We start from the raw sequence: 24,792 nt of genomic DNA, 5'->3' as shown, positions 1-24,792 counted from the left end.
CACCTCATTTTGACACTCCTAGCGCCCTCTACCTATATATTTGTGTCTCCCTCCGAATTTTCGCGGATGAACAATAAGCTCCTCCTCCTCCGCACGTCCGGACGCGTCCGCGCCGCGCCGGATGTGTCCACCGCCCTCAGCCATGTCGCCCGGACTAATCCCGGGGTGACACGTCACCGCTACCACCGCCCTCACCCACTCACACGCCGCCACCTCACCCTCTCTCTCCTCCCCCACTTTGCTGGGCCCACCGGAGCACATTCGCAGCCCGCCATGGGCCGATCTAGGCCGAGCTGCCCGTCCCGCGCCACGCTGCCCGAGCTCCCCGCTGCCTTCGCCGGATCTTCCCGCCACCGCTCGCCGCCGGCGAACACCCTGCCGGATCCCCGCCGCCGTTCGCTCTTCGCCACCCGACGCCGCTAGCCCGCGAGCGCCCGCGCGCGCCGCCGCTCCGCCCAGGGGCCTCGACCCCGCCTCCTCGCGCATCTGCCGCCGTAGCTTGGCCCGCCGCCTGCGCGTCATCGCCGGCGACCAACCCCGGCGACCGGGAGCCCCAACCTCCCCGCGCAGCGACCCCGCGCCGAGCGCCTTCAACCTCCCACGCCGAACGTCGTCCGTGCCACGATCCGGCCGCCTGCCGCCGGATCCGGCCGTCTGCAACCACCTCGTCGGAGCTCTGCCTTCCCTTGTCGCCGGAGAAGCCACCGGCACCGCCGTTGACTTCGTCTCCGCCAGATCTAAACGGCTCCATCCCGGCGCTGGCACGTCCACCGAACCAAACGCCGTCCTCCGTCCCAGATCCACTCCGTCCCGGGATCTGCTCATCTCGCGTCGACTTCTTCCGGAGGTCGAATATTTCTAAGTCCTCTCCCCCTCTTATTTTCAAGCCATGTTCTTCGCATCATAACTCCATGACCGTAGCTCCGTTTTGCATGCATGATATATCAAAATGTTCATCCGGATATCCTCTTCATTTTGTTCCATTGCACCATGCTTGTTTGAGTCCATCTTGATGCCCTAATGACTGTTGCAAGAGTGCTATAAAATGTTAGTTCCTATTACTTAGCAGTTTATGAGCATTTGTCACTTTTTCCATGATTATTGTGTGTTTCATATGAGCATGAGCTCTACATGTTTTTTGTTATATGCCATGCCATATTTATAGGGGTGTATTCCATGCATTTTTGTGATCAATGTGGTGACTAGCACATGCATGCAAAGTAGCTCTCGTAATATTGCTGATTTCAGGGACTTAGAATTTCACTAAGTCATTTCCCTGCTGTTACTTTTATGCCATGTGTTCATGTTGCTACAGAGTAGTCCATGCTTCTTTTGAGTAAGTTCAGTAAGGATGATTTGGACATATGGTTGTTCTATATCCATCCATGTCCCTGTTTGCATTTATGGAGTGCCCTAGCATGACTTAATCTTGCTCTACTTTTGCTATAAAATGTTCCTGGCAGATTGTTTACGTGTTAATCAATTTTGCCAAGGTTGTTGTAGTTGATACATGCATGCTATGAGATTGTTCTTGCCATGTTTAGCTTCTTGATCATGTCTTCTTGCTGGTAGTATGCTTAGTTTGTCATGCAATGCCTTGTGTTGAGTGCGTCGAGCTCGCAAACATGACTTCATAATTCTATTTATGCCTTGTCCAGTTTTCTGCGAAGTCTGAATCTGTTAACGAAACTTGCTATGTTTACATGGGTGCCATCATATATTCTGGTCCTTTTGGCTTATGGTCAGTAAGGGACTCTTGTTATATGTTTTGAGTAGATTCATGCCATGCCTTTGTTTTCTATCTTCTGTTACTATAGCATGTTGTTAGATTGCTCTAAACATTGCTTCCTAATGTTAATTCCTAACATGTTAGTATTTTCACTAAGTCTGTGATGCTGATATCTTTTGCCCTTTTACCATGCTTGTTTGAACCTGCTCTTGTGTGATTTAGCCATAGCTCAGTGTTCATCTTTTGTCAAGCATCTTGAGTAGATCACTCCATGTGCTTTTTTGCTATGTTGGAGTGCAGTAGCTTAGCTTCTTGTTGCATTCTAGATGGCATCGTGCTGTTAATCGTAGATGTGTGCCATTATTGTTTTGCTTGCCATTTGCAAACCGTGCATCCGATTCCGGTGATCTTTATATTGATTTTGTAAGAAATCAAGTCATATTTCCAGTGGCACACTTGGTTTGCCAAGCTGAGGCCTGGTTCATTCTTTTCCTTCCGGAGCACGCATATGCATTGCATAGCGCATCCCGCATATCATGCCATGTTTTGCATCATGTTGCTTGCGCATTGCACCGTGGTTGATTGTGGTTTCCTTTGCTTGTGTTCATGCCTTGGGTAGAGCCGGGAGACGATTACGTGATCGAGGAACCCATTGAGTACGCTTACGAGGATCAAGCTTTCGTCAACTCGGAGAACTTTGCAGGCAAGATGACCATACCGTAGAAATCACTTCTATCTTTGCTTGCTAGTTGCTTGCTCTTTTGCTATGCTGCGATACCTACCACTTTCTATATCATGCCTCCCATATTGCCATGTCAAACCTCTAACCCACCTTGTCCTACCAAATCGTTGTTTAGCTATGTTACCACTTTGCTCAGCCCCTCTTATAGCGTTGTTAGTTGCAGGTGAAGATGGAGTTTGTTCCATGTTGGAACATGGATTTTGTTGGGATATCACTATTATATAATGTTCAGTTTAATGCACCTATATACTTAGTAAAGGGTGGAAGGCTCGGCCTTATGCCTGGTGTTTTGTTCCACTCTTGCCGCCCTAGTTTCCGTCATACCGTTGTTATGTTCCTTGATTTTGTGTTCCTTACGTGGTTGGGTGTTATGGGAACCCCTTGACAGTTCGCTTTGAATAAAACTCCTCCAGCAAGGCCCAACCTTGGTTTTACATTTGCACTAACAACCTATCACCTTCCCTTGGGTTCTGCAGACTCAAGGGTCATCTTTATTTTAACCCCCCCGGGCTAGTGCTTCTCTAAGTGTTGGTCCAGCCTGAGCGATGTCCGGCGCACCCTGGGCAACCAGGGTCTATGCCAACCTGACGTCTTGCTCATCCGGTGTGCCATGAGAACGAGATATGTGCAGCTCCTATCGGGATTTGTCGGCACATTCGGGCGGCTTTGCTGGTCTTGTTTAACTATTGTCGAAATGTCTTGTAACCAGGATTCCGAGTCTGATCGGGTCTTCCTGGGAGAAGGAATATCCTTCGTTGACCGTGAGAGCTTGTGATGGGCTAAGTTGGGACACCCCTGCAGGGTTTTGAACTTTCAAAATCCGTGCCCGCGGTTATGGGCAGATGGGAATTTGTTAATATCCGGTTGTAGAAAGCTTGACACTTATCTTAATTAAAATGCATCAACAATGTGTGTAGCCGTGATGGTCTCTTTCCGGTGGACTCCGGGAAGTGAACATAGTTTTGGAGTTATGCTTGAACTTAAGTAGTTTCAGGATCACTTCTTGATCACTTCTAGTTCACGACCGTGCTTTGCTTCTCTTCTCGCTCTTATTTGCGTATGTTGGCCACCATATATGCTAGTGCTTGCTGCAGATCCTCCTCACTACCTTTTCCTACCCATAAGCTTAAATAGTATTGATCGCGAGGGTGTGAGATTGCAGAGTCCCGTGACTCACAGATCACTTCCAAAACCAATTGCAGGTGCCATTGATACCAGTGCAGATGACGCAGCTGAGCTCAAGTGGAAGCTCGATGAAGATCGTGTTCGTTGTGTTGTTTTGTTCCAGTTGATCAGTAGTGGAGCCTAGTCGGGGCGATCGGGGATCTGTTGCATTAGGGGTTGTCTTTGTTTATTTGGTTCCGTAGTCGGACCTTGATTGTATCTGGATGATGTAATGCTATATTTATGTTTTGTGTGAAGTGGCAATTGTAAGCCAACTCTTTATCCCTTTCTTATTCAGTACATGGGATGTGTAAACATTACCCCTCTTGCGACATGCCTACCATGCGGTTATGCCTCTAAGTCGTGCTCCGACACGTGGGAGATATAGCCGCATCATGGGTGTTATAGTTGGGGAGCCTCCTGAGGTGGTGGAGCCCCCAACGCTTGATTGCTTGTCGGGGCCTTTGCGGGTTCGGGGGCGTCGTCCTGCTGAGCTTGATCCTCTGTTGTCGCTGCTGCGGCCCTTGCAGAACCGTCCTGGTCTTGTGTCGTCTCTGCTGGTGGCATAGCTCGGCGTGATGCGCCGTTGGCTTGGTGTTCTTCCCGAACTGCCACTAGAGCCACGCTGGCAGAGTGGGGAGTGGCAGCAAGATAAAGCACTAGGGGCTCGAGAGGTCGCGGCGCCACCATCACTGGAGGGTTGGTCAAGTATCTCTTGAGGTCTTGAAATGCTTGGTCGGCCTCCGGGGTCCACTCGAATGGGCCCTTCTTCTTCATCAGCTTGAAGAAGGGTAGGGCATGCTCTCCTAGCTTGGAAATGAAGCGTCCCAACGCAATCACCCATCCAGCAAGCTTCTGCATTTCCTTGAGGGTTTGCGGTGGACTCATGTCTTCAATGGCCTTGACCTTCTCTAGGTTGGCCTCGATCCCCCTGTGGGACAAAAGGAAGCCCAGCAGCTTGCCGGAAGGGAGGCCAAACACACACTTCTCCGGGTTGAGTCGCAAGTCCACCTGGAGGAGGCTTTCAAAGGTCTCCTCTAGGTCTTGGATCAAGGTCCTCGCCTCCCGAGACTTCACCATGATGTCGTCGATGTAGGCTTCAATGTTCCTCCCAAGCTGCCGACCCAAGGCGATGAGCATGAGCCGCAGGAAGGTTGCGCCTACATTGCGCAGCCCGAAAGGCATGCAAGTGTAGCAGTACTCCCCACACGGGGTCAGGAAGGCTGTCTTCTCCACATCTTCTACCGCCATCTTGATCTGGTGATATCCTGAGAACGCATCCAGGAAGCACAGCAAGTCGCACTCGGCAGTGGAGTCGACGGTCTGGTCGATGCATGGAAGAGGGAACGAATCTTGAGGGCAGGCTTTGTTGAGGTTGGTGAAGTCGACGCACATTCGCTCCTTCCCGCCTTTCTTAGGCACAACAACGGGGTTTGCTAGCCACTCGGGGCACCGAACCTCGCGAATGACACCCGCAGCCTCCAACTTGCGGGTCTCTTGGATGATGAAAGCTTGCTTCTCCATGGACTGTCGCCTCGCCCTCTGCTTTACGGGGCGTACGTTGGGACACACCTTCAGGTGGTGCTCTATCACCCCTCTTGGGACCCCTACCGGCTGATCGGGCTCCCAAGCGAACACTTCCTTGTTTGCGCACAAGAACATCACCAGCGCCTCCTCCTGATCAGGCTCAAGGTTGGCGCCTATGGTAAAGGTTGCTCCCGAGGACCTGTCCTCCTCGACTGGCCCTTGCTTGGTTTATGCCTTATCTTGAGTGAAAAACTGCTTCTTCTTGGTTGGTGCGGCTCCCTTGGCCTTGGAGGTATCCGCGTTGGTGGGCTGTGCTGCCGCGGCGGTCTTGAGGGCAAGCTTGAGCGTCATCAAGGCTTCCTTGGTGTCCCCAACTACTGTGAGGACACCCTCGCTCCCGGGCATCTTCATGAGGTTGTAGGCCGGATGGGTCGCCGCCATGAACTGAGCCAGGGCCGGGTACCCGAGGATGGTGTTGTATCGGAGGCCGATGTGGGCGATGTCAAAGTCGACCAGCTCGGTGCGGTAGTTATCGCTCATGCCGAAGGTCACAGGGAGGCGGATCTACCCCAGGGAGCGGACAGAGCCTCCAACAACCCCTAAGAAAGGCTTGCTAGGGCGAAGCCACTCGAGCGGTACATGAAGAAGGCTGAAGGCCTCAATGGAGAGCACGTTGAGGCCACCGCCGCCGTCGATGAGCGTCTTGGTGACAGACACGTGGAAGATCGTGGGCGTGCAAAGCATTGGGAGCGCACCCGAGCCGACGGTGGAGACGGGATGATCCCCTGAGTCGAAGGTGAGGTCGGCCTCGGGCGCGGTCCAGCCCGGCGGAGCACCCGGGCACCAGGAAGTGGCGCCGATCTGGCAAAAAAACGGCTTGACGTCACGATCCGAGGGTGGTGCTTGCGAGCCGCCAAGGTGGGCCGCAACCGCGAGGTGCACCGGCGCCGCGTAGCACGCAGCAAAGAGGCCATGCAACTCCTCCCAGGATGCCACCGTGGATGCGGGGAGGTTGAGCAGCCAGGCATGTAGTGTGCCAGTGAGGGCCATGGGAAGCCGGTTGTCCATGACCTTGTCGTCGCCTCCGACCTTGAGGGCGACCTCCTCATACGCCGGCAGGAAAGCCGACGGGTCCGCTGCGCTGTCATAGCGCGGCGGCATCTCCGGCTTGAACTTGGGTGGCCACTACACCTGCCGCAAGGCGGGAGCAAGAGCTCGGAGCCCCCGAGCATCACTGTGGGCACCCGTAGATCCAGCCGGAAGGGCAGCGCCAGCCATGGAGAATGGGCGTGAAGATGGTGGAGCGCGAATCGACGCAAGGAAAACTCCGGTGCACCCCTACCTAGTGCGCCAAATGTCGGATTTCGGGTTCCGGAAAAATCCTTAAGGTTCAAACACTGGGGGTGCACGCGAAGAACTCCCCTACCCACTCACGCCCTCAACCTCGCCATGATCTCAAAGGCAAGCTCGGTGAACTCGCAACACAAGGGACACAAGATTTATATTGGTTCGGGCCACCGTTGTGGTGTAATACCCTACTCAAGTGTGGTGTGGTGGATTGCCTCTTGGGCTGATGATGAACAGTACGAGGGGAAGAACAGCCTCCTGAGGTGAGGTGTTCTTGTGCTTGGTGGGTGTGAGGCTTAGGATGGAATCGCTCCGATCCAAGATGAGGTCGATCCCCTCTCTATGGTGGTGGTTAGTCCTATTTATAGAGGCCCTGGTCCTCTTCCCAAATATTGAGCGGGAAGGGAGCCAACAACGACCAATTTGAAAGGGGACAACTAGTACAAGTTATCCTGACAAAAGCAGTCTTCGCCTACCAAAGGCTCTGGTGATGACGCCGCCTTGGGCTCCATGGTGATCTCCGTCTTGCCGTCCTGCTGGTCTTTGTCTTGTTGCACCGATATGGAAACCTTTGCTTGATGCCTCGGTACTATTCGTCTGCGCTTGCCACCTTAGCACCAAAGAGGAAACAAGGACACTGTGTGCGCTGGCACCCGCCTGGTCTCGATCGTCATGGCTCACGTGATTGGAACCTCGCGAGGTTTGCCTGGCCTCGATCTCTCCGCCCCTCGTGAGCCAGCCTGGTGAGGCCGCTCCTGAGGAGGTCTTGGGTCGTCCGCCTTGCGAGGCTTGGCCCCTCGCGAGGGTCTTGAATGCTTGTTAGTGAAGATGGGCCGTATGGGCCCGCTCACAGAGCCACGCCATGGGCCGTAGGCAGGCAAGTCTGGGGACCCTCGTTCCCAGAACGCTACAAGGATGAACGAGGGAAGGCCTTATCTGCAAATGTGGAGAGGAGTGGGGTAAATTGTCATAGTTACCTTCCTATCCGCCAGATATAGATCGGACGACCTATGTTGCAGGATGGCAGGCACACCATCATCACCAACTCTGCTTTTTATAAGAGTAGAGATAATGGCAATTCATCTAGAAAAATTTTTGGACAATTATGATACGGAAGATTCTAGAACAAAGGAGAAGTGCTTGTGTTTTGAGGTTAGTGCATTATGCTTAAGTTCAACCATGGAGTCTTCTAGATTGTACATGTGGCAGAATCTGGTGGAATGTAGATGATATCCAACGGCCAATAGTGCTCGGATTGCCATCTATGCACCGTCGGATTGGCTTCATCCAACGACCATCTTTCAAAGTTATTTGCACACTATATAGGGGTATAGATATAGATATAGAGGTATAGATATAGACTAGTGGCACATCATCTAAAGCCTTTCTACACGCTCATTTTTTGTACAAATGTGCTCCACCATGCACCCGCATGTTTGTATGTGGGAACGAGTGCATGTGTCCACCTCTTCTCTTTCGCACACGTAGTCTGTGTGTGTGAGAGATACTAAGATATGGTGAGGGAATACGTGTCAATGCAATTTGTGTGAAGGAGAGGCCTATATACATACATGTATGTGCATGGGGTCGGGGTGATATACGAGAAGGGAGGGGAGGGGTCGATTGTGCGAGATATCGATAGAGACAGATAGAGGGAAGAGCTCTACAAGCGTACAAGCACGGGGATATGGGGGGGGGGGGTTGGAAGATGGTGCGAGGGGCCAAGTGGAGGGAGACTATGAAGGAGTGCACAAGTGCGAGATCGATATTTAAAGAGATGGGGCGAGAACATGCGCAGTTGCGCGCAGTGGCGGAGCCATGAAAATTAAACAAGCTAGGGGGCCAAGCATTGCTAATCCTTTATGGGGAGAACCAATTCATCAACTTAAACCATTTTACCAATAATTGATGTACTGATCGCATTCATATTAGCCCCAATATAGTGATGTTAGGGGGGGACAAGGGCCCTTGCTGCCCCTGTCTTCGCCACTGTGCATGTGTCTGAGAGATGAAGCGGAAGACATGGATGATGAGAGGGAGACTATGGATAGATAATGTGTGTGTATTAGCTATGTAGTCGTATATAGACCGGTTGATTGATCGATGTGTACGTGGGAAAGAGGGTGAGACCTGACTAGATATATAGATCGATCGGTTTGTGTGGAAAACTGAAAGACCTAGCTATATATATACACAAATTGTCGATGTACGAAAGTAGGGGCCTTCTGTACCCCTTTACTTGTGCACGGGCAGTTGTAGCCACACCTGCGACCACGCTTGGCCGGGCGGAGGAAGCGAAGATACAAGACTACCCGAGCAGCGCTGAAGCCAGAGGCACGAAGAGCAAAGGGACAAGATGGGTTTCCCTCGGCAAGAGCCTTGCCGAGAACGACTTATGCTGCCCCGGCAAGAGCCTTGCAGGGGCAACTTGCCTAACACCATCGAGACCGCCACCTTTGAGCCTGAGAATTATGGCGCCATCAACAACGTCGATACCAAGGCTTGGGGCGCCCGCATGGTGGCATGCAGATCTTTGTGATGAACACAGGCCCGCAAGACTAGGTAAGAACCAAAAGACGAAGGCCCACGGCAAGATCCTTGCTGGGGACGACCACAGAAACCCGGCGAGACCCTTGCCGAGACCCCAGCAAGATCCTTGCCGGGGATATCTGTAGGGCCACAGCCAGGCCCACGCCTACCAAGGCTCCGCTGCCCCATGGCCGTTCCAATGCAGTAGCCAGCCTGCCAACTAGACGCGCACCTACGTGCGAGCATGCAGCTTCTAGGCCAACCAGGCAAGCACCTGCGTGGTGGCATGCAGATCTTCCTGAAGACACTGCCAACACACCAGCGTAGTAGCCAGCCAGCCAGCATGTCGCTGCATGCCTCGTCAGCTTGGATGCGCATTGAAGCGAGGCGAGGCGACGTGTCGCACTTATGTGTGGGCCAGGCCCGGGGGCTCCTGTCGGTGTACAAAAGTAGGGGCTCTCCTTTTGACCCATTTACTTGTGCATGGGCAGTCTGAGCCACGCATCGTGGCCACACTTAGCAGGGCAGAGGAGGGAAGCCGGAGAGAAGCCGAAGCGCAAGAAAACCAAGGCGACGCCAACACCAGAAGCACAGGAGGGCAAGAGGGCGAGGTGGACTTCCTCGGCGAGATCCTTGCCGAGGCGCCCTCCCGTGGCCCCGCCAAGAGCCTTGCCGGGGCAACTTGCCCAACGCCAACAGAGTGAGCCACCCTTGAGCCCAAAGGTTCCGATCACCGTCAACAACTACGTTGGGACCAGGGCTCGGGAGGCACCTCCGTGGTGGCATGCAGATCTTCGTGAAGATCATAAACATATGAGTTCAGATGAGGACCAGAAGACGGCGACCCTCGGCAGGATCCTAGCCGAGGAAATCCACAAGACCCCGGCAAGTGTTTTGCTAGGGACGACTACGATACCATGGCAAGACCCTTGTCGGGCCCCCGGCAAGGCCCTTGCCGAGGACGCCAGCAGGGCCACTGCCAGGCCCGCACCAGCCAAGACTCCGCCGCCGTTCACATGCAGCTACTAGCCCAACCAGCTGGGCAAGCACCTGCGTGGCAACATGCAGCTTCCATGCCAAATCAGCAAGCACCTGCATGGCGGCATGTAGATTTTCATGAAGGACCTACCACCACGCCACCTCAGCTGCTTGCCTGCCTACATGGCGTTGCATGCATCGCTAGCTTGGGCGCATGTCAAAGCGAGGCGGAGCGGTGACGAACGGACGGGCCTCGTTCTCGTCCCCGATAAAGCTAATGGACACCTACGTAGCGCATTTAATGCGCTTTGTCCCATAATGCCATGCGAGAAGCTCGCGCACTATAGGCCTTTCCACCTCCTGTGTGCCACTGTGGCAACCCCTTTTTCCTATAAAAGGAGGCCCGAGGCGACCAGGAGAGGGATTTGGCTTTTTGGGGCGGGACAGCCACCATAGCTAGTTCAAAGAGCTCAAGAACACTCAATACATCCACCAAAGCAGGACTAGGGTTTTACGCATCCTTGCGGCCCAAACCTGGATAAACAATTCTTGTGCTTGCTCCTAAACCTGCTCTTCTCACGACCCCGCACCCGCCGACCGTAGAAGGGATCCCAGTGATTCCATAGGTGTCGTTCCCACCGACACAAAGTTCTTCTTGGCACTTTTGAGGACAATTATCACATTACGTTACCAATTGTAAAGTTTTAACCAGATATGTAATAGCTATTCAATTTTAACAGGGAAGGTGGAAACGCGAGCCATTATTCTACAACTATTTTGCAAGAAACACTTAGACAATGTTCATAATTAATTGCACTGAGAATTAGACATGGTAATTCAACAGTGCGCTCCCACTCAAATCAATATCTCTCATAATTAAATTTGAGTGGTACAAGATCCAGACTTCAATTCATCGCCATAGAATCATCATCTCATAACAAGAATTTTAATCGGTAGGCCAACTTGCTGATCACATCTCTATGTGACTCTTGCTCATCTTTCGATGCGTGTGTTCCGAGCTCAGGACGATCCTGCCATGAACGTCAAGACAACCAAGTGATCCTGCTGCGAGGTCTGACCTCACCCGCCTCACACTTCTCTAATCGTTAGTACCCATGCATCCATGGCACACCCCGAAAAGATAGGTGCCATGTCGGTGCTACACTTGGGAGAACACCAACTACTTGATATTTTAGTGAGAGATCACCCTAATAAAAAGCGAATACCGCGCAATCAAAAAGGGTGCATCAAAGGGATAAACATCTTAGGCAATTCATAATAGCATGATATGGTATAGCCCTTTATGACGGAGAAGTCTTTCATTCCTTCATCTTCGGCATTCACGTTGGTGTTCAACTTCATGAAGATTGCCACCACCTTGTCGATGCACCGGATAATATTGCTATATCCATAGCGTATAAAATTAATGCATTACTTAAGGTTGACACGCATGTCATTAAACTGCAATCATATGGCTCCAGCCATCATGCCGAATCATGACACGCAGGCCATGCTAATCACATTATATAGTCATCTCATACATAATCAAATTATTATGAGCACTGCTATACCACATCACATGCACATGCAAACCCTCCTGCAAAACCAAGTTAGACTCCTCTAATCGGTTCATACAAAGACTTGTTTTTCGTGGCTTCTAAGGTTTCGAAACAAACCGAAGCTACCAACGTCCATCATCAAGTATGATAATTCAAGTCTCTAGATTAACTTTGCGGGGTGTATAAAGCACGAGATAATAAAATCTCGAACCCCATACTAAACTTTGTCATATGCATGACCCCTGTGCGGATCATATCTGCATTGCCCTTTCGTTTGTGAAACATCCATCTTTTCTTTAACTATGGTGGAACCCAAAGAATCGTTAGCACTTCGTTGATCTGTCAATCATCATACTCATAAGCAGCATGAAAGGATCGTGGATTGCCAGCACTTTGTGAGATTCCACCATGCCGTCAAGATCAGGATTATGCAAATTCAAGGGAAGCAAAAAGAACATCGGGTAACAGATTTCATCTGCTACCCGCACAAATATTTTTTAGTAATAGAACTCATCTACTACAAATTATATTGTGCAACACCCATACATCTCTATGTATAGTAGATCGAAACCTGCATCTACGCATAGCATGGCTCATGATGCCACTTTCGGGGAACATGACAGAAAACAAAAAAATTATGACTTACGCACTAGCCCAGGACCACTATGGACACTGCATACAAGGTTTGATCTTTTTCGTTACCGACTCGTAGCCCAGTGGGAAGTAGAGTCGATGACGATCGGCGGTGCAGATCCCCGCAGCTAGGATTTACAACCTCCCAACCGCGAGGATGTATACCCTCATCTGCCCCTCGGACAGCCCTCCGGGAGGTGGTCGGACAGTCCTCGTGACGGTGTCATGGACAGCCCTTCGGGAGGACCTTTGAAACTCGGATGGTCACTCGGACAGCCCTTCAGGAGGACCTTTGAAACTCGGACGGCCTCCCCTTCGACTGGCACTCTGGTGCCCGCCATCTCTGGGAGGCGGACGAACAGGTCGTCGCCCACCCTCAGGTACTATCCTGGGACAGGGGCTGCAGGGGAGGAAGGTTGGTCATTGGCCACCTCCTCCTTGGCGGGGCCCTCGATGGCCTCGCCGGCAGGCCCTTACCGGTCTCCTCGGCAGCAGCCTTGCCGGCCTCCCCGGCAGCGGTTCCACTGGTCCCCCGGCAGGCCCCTTGCCGGCCTCCTCGGTGGCGGACCTGGCGGCTTCCTCAGCCGCGATCTTGGTAGCCTCAGCTTCGGCGTCCTTGGCGACCTCCCCAATGACGATGTCAATATCCTCCTGGTCCATCGAGGGAGGGTCTGAACACCAGAAAGGAGAACGCAACGAGGCCAAGGTCGAGGTTCAGGATACAAAAAAAAGAGAGAAAAAAGACAGGGACGGAAGGAAGACAGCTTGCCCATGCCATGCTGTGGAGAAGTGCTCCCCTCCCCGCCAACATCCGTTGGCAGGACGGAACCCCCAGTGCTCGTGCCTGCCTCCTCCTCCTTCTCCATGCGCGTGGGCTCGGCGGTGTTCGCCCTTGCCGGGGACGCCCCTCTAGGCGGCGTGGTCGATGGGGGAGACGTGTCAGGGGTGGCCCTTAGCGGCTCCTCCTGTTGCCGCTCTCCTCCTGTGAGCCCGACAAGGTTAGCACTAAGGATTCATGCCCCAACGCCCATCGACGAGGAGCGAGTAATGAACTTACGTTGGGGGCTAAAGCGGGGGCTGCATCGAGGGCTGGTGTCCGGACTGATCTCCACCACCTCCGGCATGTGCGAAGTGCTCACTGGGGGCTTATCGCCCATCGAGGCCTTGGCCCTCTTCGCCACCCTCTTGGCCAGCGTCTCCGTCTCCCTGCAAAGGCAAGATCAAGTCTGGAGAAACAACACGGGCTAAGAGTCAGAAATGATAAAGGGCGAGGTGCTTACTCCTCCTCCTCCTCTGGTCTCCTCTTCCTCTTCGGGCTGAAGGACCTGAGGTCAAAATCGGCCTCTGGATCGCTGTCCAAAGCAGAAGGAGAGGGGGATGGGGTCCTGCGCTGCTTGGACGAGGAAGAGGCGGCGGCCGCTGCCTTCTTCTTCACTACTGTGGTCCTCATCTGGCGCCTAGATTGTGCCTGGGCCTATTGCCCGCCGCATGACACGTTTTCTCTCCGAGGCCTAGGGGTCATCCACCACGGTCTCCTCTTCGGCTGACTCCTCGGCCGCATCTTCAACAAGGGAGGCCCCGGCGCTGCCGCCGCTGGTATCCCCGGCAGACCCCTCCCAATCAGTGAGCTCTTTCTCTTCTCCAGCTGTGTTGGCCTCGTCCTCCACGGTGCCGACACTGCCAGCCTCCCTGGCGAGTGCCACCTCCTCTGCCCTGGCGGCAATGTATGCCAGCTCCGCCTTGGTGGTGTCGCGGATAAGCAGTGGCTCGTCATGAACACACCTCTCCGACAGGTTGTCGAAGAACTCCTGCACCCGTTTCGCTTCTGGCTTGACCCAGCTTTGATCGATACCATGCGCGTTGAAGTCCGGCTTCATGGTGATGATGTTGGTCTGGCGAGAGTTGTTGCTCAACGGGACCACTCCCGTTGGCAACCCAAACAGAGACTTGCCGGCCGTGGCGGCCTTGCCGGTCCTCTCGACCCCGCTATCTTCATTCACCTTGAGCTGAAAGAGCCTCTGGCAAAAATGGGCATGCCCCAGCATCGTGAAATTGTGCTTCAGGCCAGGGCGGAGCCTCATGATGTCAGCCGCGTTCCTAAAATCCCAGGCCGGCCCTCCCCTTGTTTTGCAGCGGGGCGATTCGGCGGTGGATGAAGTTAGTCCCAATCATCTCAAGAGTGAGCCCAGCCGAGGTGAGGCGATGGATCCTGGTGGTGGCAACCATGAGCTTCTTGTCGTTCGCGTCGACATCGCTCCAGTCCTTGTCGCGGACCGGCGGCTTCCTACAGACCCGGCAGAACTCTTGCGGGTCTTCCTCAATCCAGCACCATCGGTCCCGCCATTCCTCCCACCTCTCCTTCTGAGCACCCTCCGAGTACGTGCCCTTCTCCTGGGTCCTCAGGATCCAGGTGATGCAGCCAGAGATGGCGCCTCCTGGCTGGATGCGAGGGTAGAATTAATGGCGGAAGAGCGTCGTGCTGGGGAGCACTCTGGCGAAGCCCTCGCAGAGGTGAGCGAAGAAAGCCATGCATGCCGCAGCGTTCAGCGTGAAATCCAGAAGGTGGATGCCGTAGGTGTGCTTGACGTCGTTGAAGAAATTCGAGAAAGGGAGGTAGAGTCCACAAGAGAAGTAATCAACAAAGAAGGGATACCGGTTTGGGGTGCCCCGACGTCTCCCTCCCCCACATGGGCCTGAAGTAGTCCCTGAAGGAAATATGCCCTAGAGGCAATAATACAGTTATTATTTATTTTCTTATATCATGATAAATGTTTATTATTCATGCTAGAATTATATTAACCGGAAACATAATACATGTGTGAATACATAGACAAACAGAGTGTCACTAGTATGCCTCTACTTGACTAGCTCGTTGATCAAAGCTGGTTATGTTTCCTAACCATAGACATGAGCTGTCATTTGATTAACAGGATCACATCATTAGGAGAATGATGTGATTGACTTGACCCATTCCGTTAGCTTAACACTTGATCGTTTAGTTTGTTGCTATTGCTTTCTTCATGACTTATACATGTTCCTATGACTATGAGATTATGCAACTCCCGTTTACCAGAGGAACACTTTGTGTGATACCAAACGTCACAACGTAACTGGGTGATTATAAAGGTGCTCTACAAGTGTCTCTGAAGGTACTTGTTGGGTTGGCGTATTTCGAGATTAGGATTTGTCACTCCGATTGTCGGAGAGGTATCTCTGGGCCCACTCGTTAATGCACATCACATAAGCCTTTCAAGCATTGCAACTAATGAGTTAGTTGCGGGATGATGTATTACGAAATAAGTAAAGAGACTTGCCGATAACGAGATTGAACTAGGTATTGAGATATCGACGATCGAATCTCGGGCAAGTAACATACCGATGACAAAGGGAACAACGTATGTTGTTATGCGGTTTGACTGATAAAGATCTTAGTAGAATATGTGGGAGCCAATATGAGCATCCATGTTCCACTATTGGTTATTGACCGGAGACGTGTCTCGGTCATGTCTACATAGTTCTCGAACCCATAGGGTCCGCACGTTTAGCGTTTCGATCACAGTTATATTTTGAGTTTATATGTTTTGATGTACCGAAGGTTGTTCGGAGTCCCAGATGTGATCACCGACATGACGAGGAGTCTCAAAATGGCCGAGATATGAAGATTGATATATTGGAAGCCTGTGTTTGGATATCGGAAGTGTTCTGGGTGAAATCGGGATTTTACCGGAGTACCGAGGGGTTACCGGAACCCCCCGGGGGATAATGGTCCATAGTGGGCCTTAGTGGAGAAGAGGAGAGGCGGCCAGGGCAAGGGCCGCGCGACCCTCCCCCCTAGTCTGAATAGGACAAGGAGAGGGGGTGGGCGTCCCCCCTTTCCTTCTTCTCCTCCACCTCTTTCCCCCTCTTCTCCTAAGCCAACAAGGAAAAGGGAGGGAGTCCTACTCCCGGTAGGAGTAGGACTCCTCTTGGCGCGCCCCCTCCTGCCCGTCCGCACCTCCCCCCTTGCTCCTTTATATACGGGGGCATGGGGGCACCCTAGAGACACAACAATTGATCGTTTGATCTTTTAGCCGTGTGCGGTGCCCCCCTCCACCATAGTCCACCTCGATAATACTGTAGCGGTGCTTAGGCGAAGCCCTGCGTCGGTATAACATCATCATCGTCTCCACGCCGTCGTGCTGACAAAACTCTCCCTCAACACTCGGCTGGATCAGAGTTCGAGGGACTTCATCGGGCTGAACGTGTGCTGAACTCGGAGGTGCCGTATGTTCGGTACTTGATCGGTCGGATCGTGAAGACGTACGACTACATCAACCGCATTGTGCTAATGCTTCCGCTTTCGGTTTACGAGAGTACGTGGACAACACTCTCCCCTCTCGTTGCTATGCATCACCATGATCTTGCGTGTGCATAGGAATTTTTTTGAAATTACTGCGTTCCCCAACAGTGGCATCCGAGCCAGGTTTTATGCGTAGATGTCATATGCACGAGTAGAACACAAGTGAGTTGTGGGCGATATAAGTCATACTGCTTACCAGCATGTCATACTTTGGTTCGGCGGTATTGTTGGATGAAGCGGCCCGGACCGACATTACGCGTACGCTTACGCGAGACTGGTTCTACCGACGTGCTTTGCACACAGGTGGCTGGCGGGTGTCAGTTTCTCCAACTTTAGTTAAACCGAGTGTGGCTACGCCCAGTCCTTGCGAAGGTTAAAACAGCACCATCTTGACAAACTATCATTGTGGTCTTGATGCGTAGGTAAGAACGGTTCTTGCTAAGCCCAGTAGCAGCCACGCAAAACTTGCAACAACAAAGTAGAGGACGTCTAACTTGTTTTTGTAGGGCATGTTGTGATGTGATATGGTCAAGACATGATGCTAAATTTTATTGTATGAGATGATCATGTTTTGTAACCGAGTTATCAGCAACTGGCAGGAGCCATATGGTTGTCACTTTATTGTATGCAATGCAATCGCCCTGTAATGCTCTACTTTATCACTAAGCGGTAGTGATAGTCGTAGAAGCATAAGACTGGCGAGACGACAACGATGCTATGATGGAGATCAAGGTGTCGCGCCAGTGACGATGGTGATCATGACGGTGCTTCGGAGATGGAGATCACAAGCACAAGATGATGATGGCCATATCATATCACTTATATTGGTTGCATGTGATGTTTATCTTTTATGCATCTTATCTTGCTTTGATTGACGGTAGCATTATAAGATGATCTCTCACTAAATTTCAAGATAAAAGTGTTCTCCCTGAGTATGCACCGTTGCCAAAGTTCATCGTGCCCACACACCACGTGATGATCAGGTGTGATAAGCTCTACGTCCATCTACAACGGGTGCAAGCCAGTTTTGCACACGCTGAATACTCAGGTTAAACTTGACGAGCCTAGCATATGCAGATATGGCCTCGGAACACTGAGACCAAAAGGTCGAGCATGAATCATATAGTAGATATGATCAACATAGTGATGTTCACCATTCAAAGCTACTCCATTTTCACGTGATGATCGGTTAAGGTTTAGTTGATTTGGATTAGAGGGATGTCTATCTAAATGGGAGTTCTTAAGTAATATGATTAATTGAACTTAAATTTATCATGAACTTAGTACCTGATAGTATCTTGCTTGTGAGGATGTGAGGCGCCTGATGGGATGTGTTGCCACGCTAAGTAGATTCATTTCCAAGTCTGCCAAGCTTGCCGTGTCGTTCTTTAAAATTTTGAAGAAGGTAGGGCCTATGAAGTGGACCCCAGAAGCAGATGCAGCTCTGAAGGAATTGAAGGCCTACCTATCGTCTAGGCCTCCCTTGGTTGCACCCAAACCCCAAGAGTCGTTGTTGCTATACTTGGCGACAACCAACCAAGTGGTCAGTGCGGCCTTGGTAGCATAACGAGAAGTGGATGAGGCAGAAAGTGGGGCAGATAACGGTAGGGTCAGAAAAGGATAAGGACAACAATGAGCATAGCAACAAGAGCAACACCAAGGACGCAGCAAGGAAGAAAGTGGTGCAGCGCCCAGTGTACTTCATTAGCTCCTTGTTACAAGGGGCTAGATCGAGGTACTCTGGCGTGCAAAAGTTGATCTCTGGTCTCATTATGGCCTCAAGGAAACTGCGCCACTACTTCTAGGCCCATGAGATCACGGTTGTCACTCATTTTCCGTTGCAAAGGATACTCTAAAACCCTGAGGCTACCAGCAGAATAGTGGAGTGGGTTTTGGAGTTATCCAGCTTTGGTTTGAAGTTTTAGAGCACATCAACTATTCAGAGCAGGGCGCTAGTAGAGTTTATTGCAGAATGGACACCAACCCCTGATGAGGAAGTGACAGAGACAGCTATCCCCGGCAAGGAATCGCCCCAAGAATGGATTATGTATTGTGATGGTGCTTTTTCCCTACAAGGTGCAGGGGCTGGCGTGCTTCTTGTTCCCCCTCCGGGGAGCACTTGAAGTACGTCGTCCAAATGCACTTTGGCCGGGAAGAAGCCACCAACAATACAACTGAGTATGAAGGGCTCCTTGCCGGGCTCAGAATTGCAGCAGAATTGGGAATCAAGAAGCTGATCATACAAGGAGATTCACAACTTGTGGTGAGACAAGTCAACAAGGATTATCAAAGCCCATTGATGGAAACATACGTGGAGGAAGTGAGGAGATTGGATGAGCACTTTGACGGGTTGCAAACAGAGCACGTACCCCGTGCGGAAAATAGCATAGTTGATCACCTGTCAAAGTGTGCTTCTCCTGATCGGGCCGTCCGCTCCCAATAGAGACCCTGCTGGAAACAACTCCTCACAGCCTGCTGGACCATCCCCTCCAGCCAGGCCCATGGACCCCGTGAACGAGGCTGGTGCTCCCGTAGTAGAGGAGGTGCCGCTAGTCCTTGTTGCCGAGCCCCAGGCTCGAACTTGGGCAAGGCACATCATCTGCTTCCTCCAAACCCGAGAACTTCCCGGCGACCAAGATGAAGCTGGGAAAGTAGCCTGGAGGTCCAGTATGTATCAATTTGTCAATGACACTCTATACAGAAGGAGGCCCAATGGTGTGAACTCGAAATGTGTCTGCCGGGAGGATGGAAAGGAACTGCTGGCTGAGATTCACAAAGCAATGTGTGGCTCACACATTGGATCAAGGGCATTAGTTGGGAAAGCATTCCGGCAAGGATTCTATTGGCCCACAACCCTCCAAGATGCGGTCGAGCTCGTCACGACATGTGAAGCCTGCCAGTTCCATTCCAAGAGAACACACCTGCCTGCCCAAGCCCTTCAGACAATCCCTTTATCATGGCCATTTTTGGTATGAGCGCTCGATATCCTTAGCCCCTTCCCCTGAGCAATCGTGGCTTTGAATTCTTGTTTGTTGCCATCGACAAGTTTACAAAGTGGTCGGAAGTGACTGCCGTGAGAAAGGTGACTGCTTAGTCAGCTATCAAGTTCTTGAAAGAATTGGTGTGTCATTTTGGAGTTCCGGCAAGGATCATCACCGACAACGGCACCCAATTCACGAGCCACACGTTCATGCAATATGTTCGTACCCTCGGATGCAATATCTTATTCGCCTCTATGGCACACCCCCGGAGCAATGGACAAGCTGAGAGGGCGAATGCTGAAGTGCTACGTGGATTCAAGACAAGAACTTTCGATACGCTGTAGAAGCACGGTAGGTGGTGGATCGGGGAGCGGCCAATAGTTCTCTGGTCCCTTTGAACAACACCTAACCGAGCTACCGGGCAGACTCCCTTCTCCCTACTCTATGGGGCAGAAGCAGTTATCCCCATGGAACTCATTTACGAGTCCCCTCGAGTGCTTGCCTACGATGAAGTAGCGCAAGATCAGCACTGGCGTGACCATGCTGTGCTACTCGAAGAGAACCGTCTCCGAGCTGCTATGCATGCTGCATGCTACCAGCAAGCCCTGCGCCGCTATCACAGCCACAGGGTTCATGCCCGGTGTTTTGAGGAAGGTGACCTTGTCCTTAGGCACGTTTAGTCTGCCAAGGGTACAAACAAGCTGTTACCGAGGTGGGAAGGCCCTTACCAGGTGGTATGAGTCACCAGACCCGGTGCAGTCCATCTGGAGACCGAAGATGGCACTCAGTTGCAAAACTCATGGAATATTGAGCATCTCCGCAAGTACTACCCATAAGGCCCGAGGCTATCGGGCACTGCCCGACACCCACCCTTTTGTACAGGCCTTGCCTCAGCTGCATGTAACCGCTTGTACAAAGCCGGGGCGATGACCCCGTGCAAGAGAAAATAAAGAAGCGTTGTAGGGCCCCCCAACTAAGATTGCATGCATGCATGAGCACACCAAGATCACTGCATAAGCATTTCATGAGCATTTGCATATGCATATAGATAGGATCGCATCCTGCATTCATTCTCATCTACATGAAGTTGTAGGTTCCTGCGGTGAACTTGGCTTCGACAAGGGACGAGAAGATTGCATGGCACAGTGATTCCCGACAAGACAAACAGATGAGTTTTACCTCTTGTCCATTAGTGTTCTGTAAAGCCATAACTTTGCATGAGAAAACCTCGCCTCTCTTTTGAAACTTAGGTGTTCCCATCCATGACTCGAACGTTGCTTGAGTCAGCATGGTTGTAGTAGCCTTTGGTAAAAAGGAGCTGGCGAGGGGCTGGCCCCTCTGTCTGTCCCCCGATAGACGTAGCTCTCTGGCAGACAAAGAGGGTGCCGGCAGGATATCTTGCCGGGGAAAACTTGTTTACTCTCATTATAGAGGCACTCCACCTCTGCATGGACATACACATGCACGGGTTCCCGGCAAGGTTCATCTTTTTCATTCATATGCTAAAACAAGTACAAGCATTACAGAACACAAAGATGGACTCGAGAGATTACATTATTTGAATTAAAATTTGGCGATTGATTACAAGTTGAAGACTGAAAAAATATAAGTACCCTTTAACCCCTCTTTTCCTTTCTCTGCTCCTCCTCCCTAGGATATTGAAACAACAGGGAAAGGAGAATAAAAGGAGCACCTAGGAGAGGGCGGTGATGAATGGGCCGGTGGAGCGGTCATCCGCCGCGGTCCGCAGGTGGAGTGCACTCAGGAGCTGCGCAAGGTGATGAGCAAGGCCTGTGGCCCATCCCGAACAAAAAACGGGGAGAGAAGAGGGAGCGGGCAGAAACAGTAGCGACATCGCCCACAACGGGCATGCAACACTACCGTCGCTTTGGTGGACAGGAAGGCGCGCCTCTCATCGACCACATCCCTAAGACATCTGGGAGGGGCAATGCTCTGATTACCAATGATCTCCAGCCCCGCCTCCCGGCTGAGCCTCGAAAAGACCAAGAGATTCACCCCGCCAAGGACCAGGCTCACTCCCCGAGCGTCAGCACCAGCGTGGGGCAACAATAACCCCAAATAGGATCCCGGGGGCTGGCCCCAGGCTCTTCTCTTCGGCATCACCAGCGGAAGCATAGAACAAGGGAAGAAGTGGGGGAATGTAGAGATGGATGACTCCGCCCTCCTCTGCCCCTCCCTTTTATAGGCCGAGCGAGGAAGGGCAGCTGCTCCATCAACGGGTGACCACCGCCCTCCTCCGCCAATTTAAAGCAGGTGGACCCTCTCCAAGATGCTCTCTCACGCCACGCGCCTCCGTTACCTACCCCTCATGATGCATGTAGCATACGTGGCCAAGTATAAGGGCACGCTATGGGAAGAGTAAATTGGCAGTTTCTACCCCGTGCGCTAAAGTCATTCACGTGCCATCACTGGAGCGGCCCAACCACTATTGGCTTTACACCATGCGCGGGGAAACCGGAAACTGGCCTAAAATCAAGGCTAAGGAAGCAGCAACGGAAACCTCAAGGGGCCAACCCCTTCAGTGACCCTGCCTGTGTACTTATTAGGCCCTACCCCGATGACGCTCAGCAGCGCGTTCGGGGCAGGCCCGGGGGCTTCTGTCGGTGCAACAAACCCTGGGTCCATTGTCTAGACTGTGCACAGATACAAGAGCAAGATTGAGGCACCTCCTTAAGTCAGAGATTGAGGGACCAAGAGATTTGAAGAACCAACATACAGTTCAGAGGGACCAAGATCAAGCCAGAGGGGCAACATATTGACAACAAAAGGGCCTCCCTTGCCGGGCAGGCGAGCCCGACAAGGGGCGAGGCCACCACTAGAAGAAGGCAACCCAGGCACCCCAGCAAGGATTGACGGGGCTTGCGGGGGTAGAACCACCCCACCAACCACTCAAGCATGACCCACGTCATCAATCAGTGTGGTGTCAAGCCGCAAGGTGATTAAGTGGCAGCCATTCGCCAGATGGCAGCCATTTCTTTCAGAAGAAACCCGTCCTGCGATGTGTCAAGGGAACATGCACGGAGCTGGCAAGATAGCCCGGCAAGACTTACCGGGAAACCAGTAATGTGACACTAAGTGGTGCATTTAATGCACCCTGTCAGCCCGCAGAGTTAGGTATGATAGCATTGTTTGCTATCATATCAGTGGATAATGACTACTTTGCCATGGTGGTGACCCCTTGATCTATAAAAGGAGGCCCATGGCACCCGTAGGAAGGGTAGGAAAGTTGACAAACCCACACGCCCATACGCGCGTAGTCGCTGCCGCCCCAAGGCAACCCCTATTGGGCAAGTGTACTATGCGTCACCACCTCCATTCCACCATCAATCCAGCAAAGCAGGAGTAGGGTTTTACGCCTCACGGCGGCCCGAACCTTGGTAAATTGCTTGTGTGCTCTGTGTCGTGCTGCCGTGTGTCTGCTCTTTGCGCAACGCGACGTCCCCCTATCGAACAAGCAAGGGGCCTGCTGGTCCCATAGGTGGTCGTGGATATCCCGCGATAGTCATGGAAGTGGACACTTCCGTGATGATAACTTTGGTATTGTCATGGAACACTTCTACAACAACACAGGTATGACTATCTTGATTTTTTCATAAAATCGTCATGGATGTACATCCATGACAGAAAACGTGACCTACTGTGACAAACATGTATCATCACGGAAGTGGTATCTTTTATAGTGACTATATGACCCATGTTCGACCTTTCGATCTGCAGTGTTCCAAGACCATGTATGTACAAGCTAGGCTCGTCAAGTTTAACCCAAGTATCACTAGTACGCGTCGGTGCTATACAAAAGGTTTTTTACCCCTTTCCGCGATGGCATTTGGAACCGTCGCCTAGTGAGTGACGGTGACAGGGGGTCCTTCCCACACGATCCGGCAACCGTCGGGGATATGCCTTCCTGGCACACACGCTTGGCATAATGAGGTCGTGTGTGACCGAAGAGCGCTCCAATATGGAAATACGTACATTAGAGCTAAAAATACAATTATACAGGCGAAATTGTTTCCTGTCGCAAGTACATCCCACACAGTCAGTCCCCGCTAAACGTTTTCATTCGTATGTACATCCCACATAGTCGCTCCAAGGAAAATATTTCCATTCACAGGTACATCACACACAATTTTCCCCATTAAATCATTTGTGATAGCGTTGCCATTGCACACGATATTAACAATTTTATCGTTTGCGTTATTGAATGCATCACACATGGTGCGTAGAACAAACTATGTGGCAAAGGCTGCCCATCACACACAGTTTTTATGTGGTAAACGTTTGTGCAAGGTGGCCTAACGCAAACAGTTTTCAGGAGAAGGTCGTGTGTGATTGTTCATTGATCCAACACAGTTTATTCCTAGAAACTGTGTGTGTTGCCTGAGGTCATCGCCCATGGTGTTTTCTCAATAACCGTTTGCAATAGGAAAACCCAATTAGCAGGCTAATTTCCCTATTATTAATAATCCATTTACTAATCTAATTGACATTCATGTTAAGCACATAATATATATCATTTCCGTATTAAGGAAGTAGGATTTCATAATTGAAATACATCCAAGTACAACATGATATAGCTTCAGCACTCAGCTACCCCATTACACAACTTTACCAGCACCAAGTTTCACATGCAACATCTAGAACCTTTCTAAATTAGCATCATAGACGGTACATAGACAGATGCATCTCATCTGGAGAACTGCTAAAGGGAAGGCGAATATTGAGCCTTCATTCATGTTGAAGGTCTTTGCAACTTTAGGCCAGTGCCTGTGGATGACTGACCGTCCATCCTTCGACTTCTTGAGGAACACTTCAATATTGAACCATGGGTGTTGTATGAAAACTTTCCTCGGCTCCTGACCACAGAGGTGGTTTGAGAGGTAATCATCAGTGAACCCTGAAAACAAGGATGTGCATAAATATCTTCTCTATATTGGAAATGGGGCAAAGGAATAAAATAAGGCAAGGTATAATAGTTAGTACCATCTTGTAAACCTCAGTGCTTCCCTTTGTTTCCCTGCAACACATATAAGGTAGTTAGTCATCAGGTTAAGTAAGGGTTCGCATGCTATCACTAAAATATGTCGATGATAAATAAGCACATTGCAGATTCATCAGATTAATTCAAGCCACATGGAAAACCCATTTATCCAAACCAAGCATGATTAAGAACTAGGAAATATAGCACTTGTATATGTTTCTCATGTATTAAGTGCAGCCAAATTCAATTTATTCCTCACATGGTA

This window comes from Triticum urartu, chromosome 3 (genome assembly GCF_003073215.2).
Source record: "Triticum urartu cultivar G1812 chromosome 3, Tu2.1, whole genome shotgun sequence".
Taxonomy (NCBI): Eukaryota; Viridiplantae; Streptophyta; class Magnoliopsida; order Poales; family Poaceae; genus Triticum; species Triticum urartu.
This window is presented reverse-complemented; position numbering follows the sequence as displayed.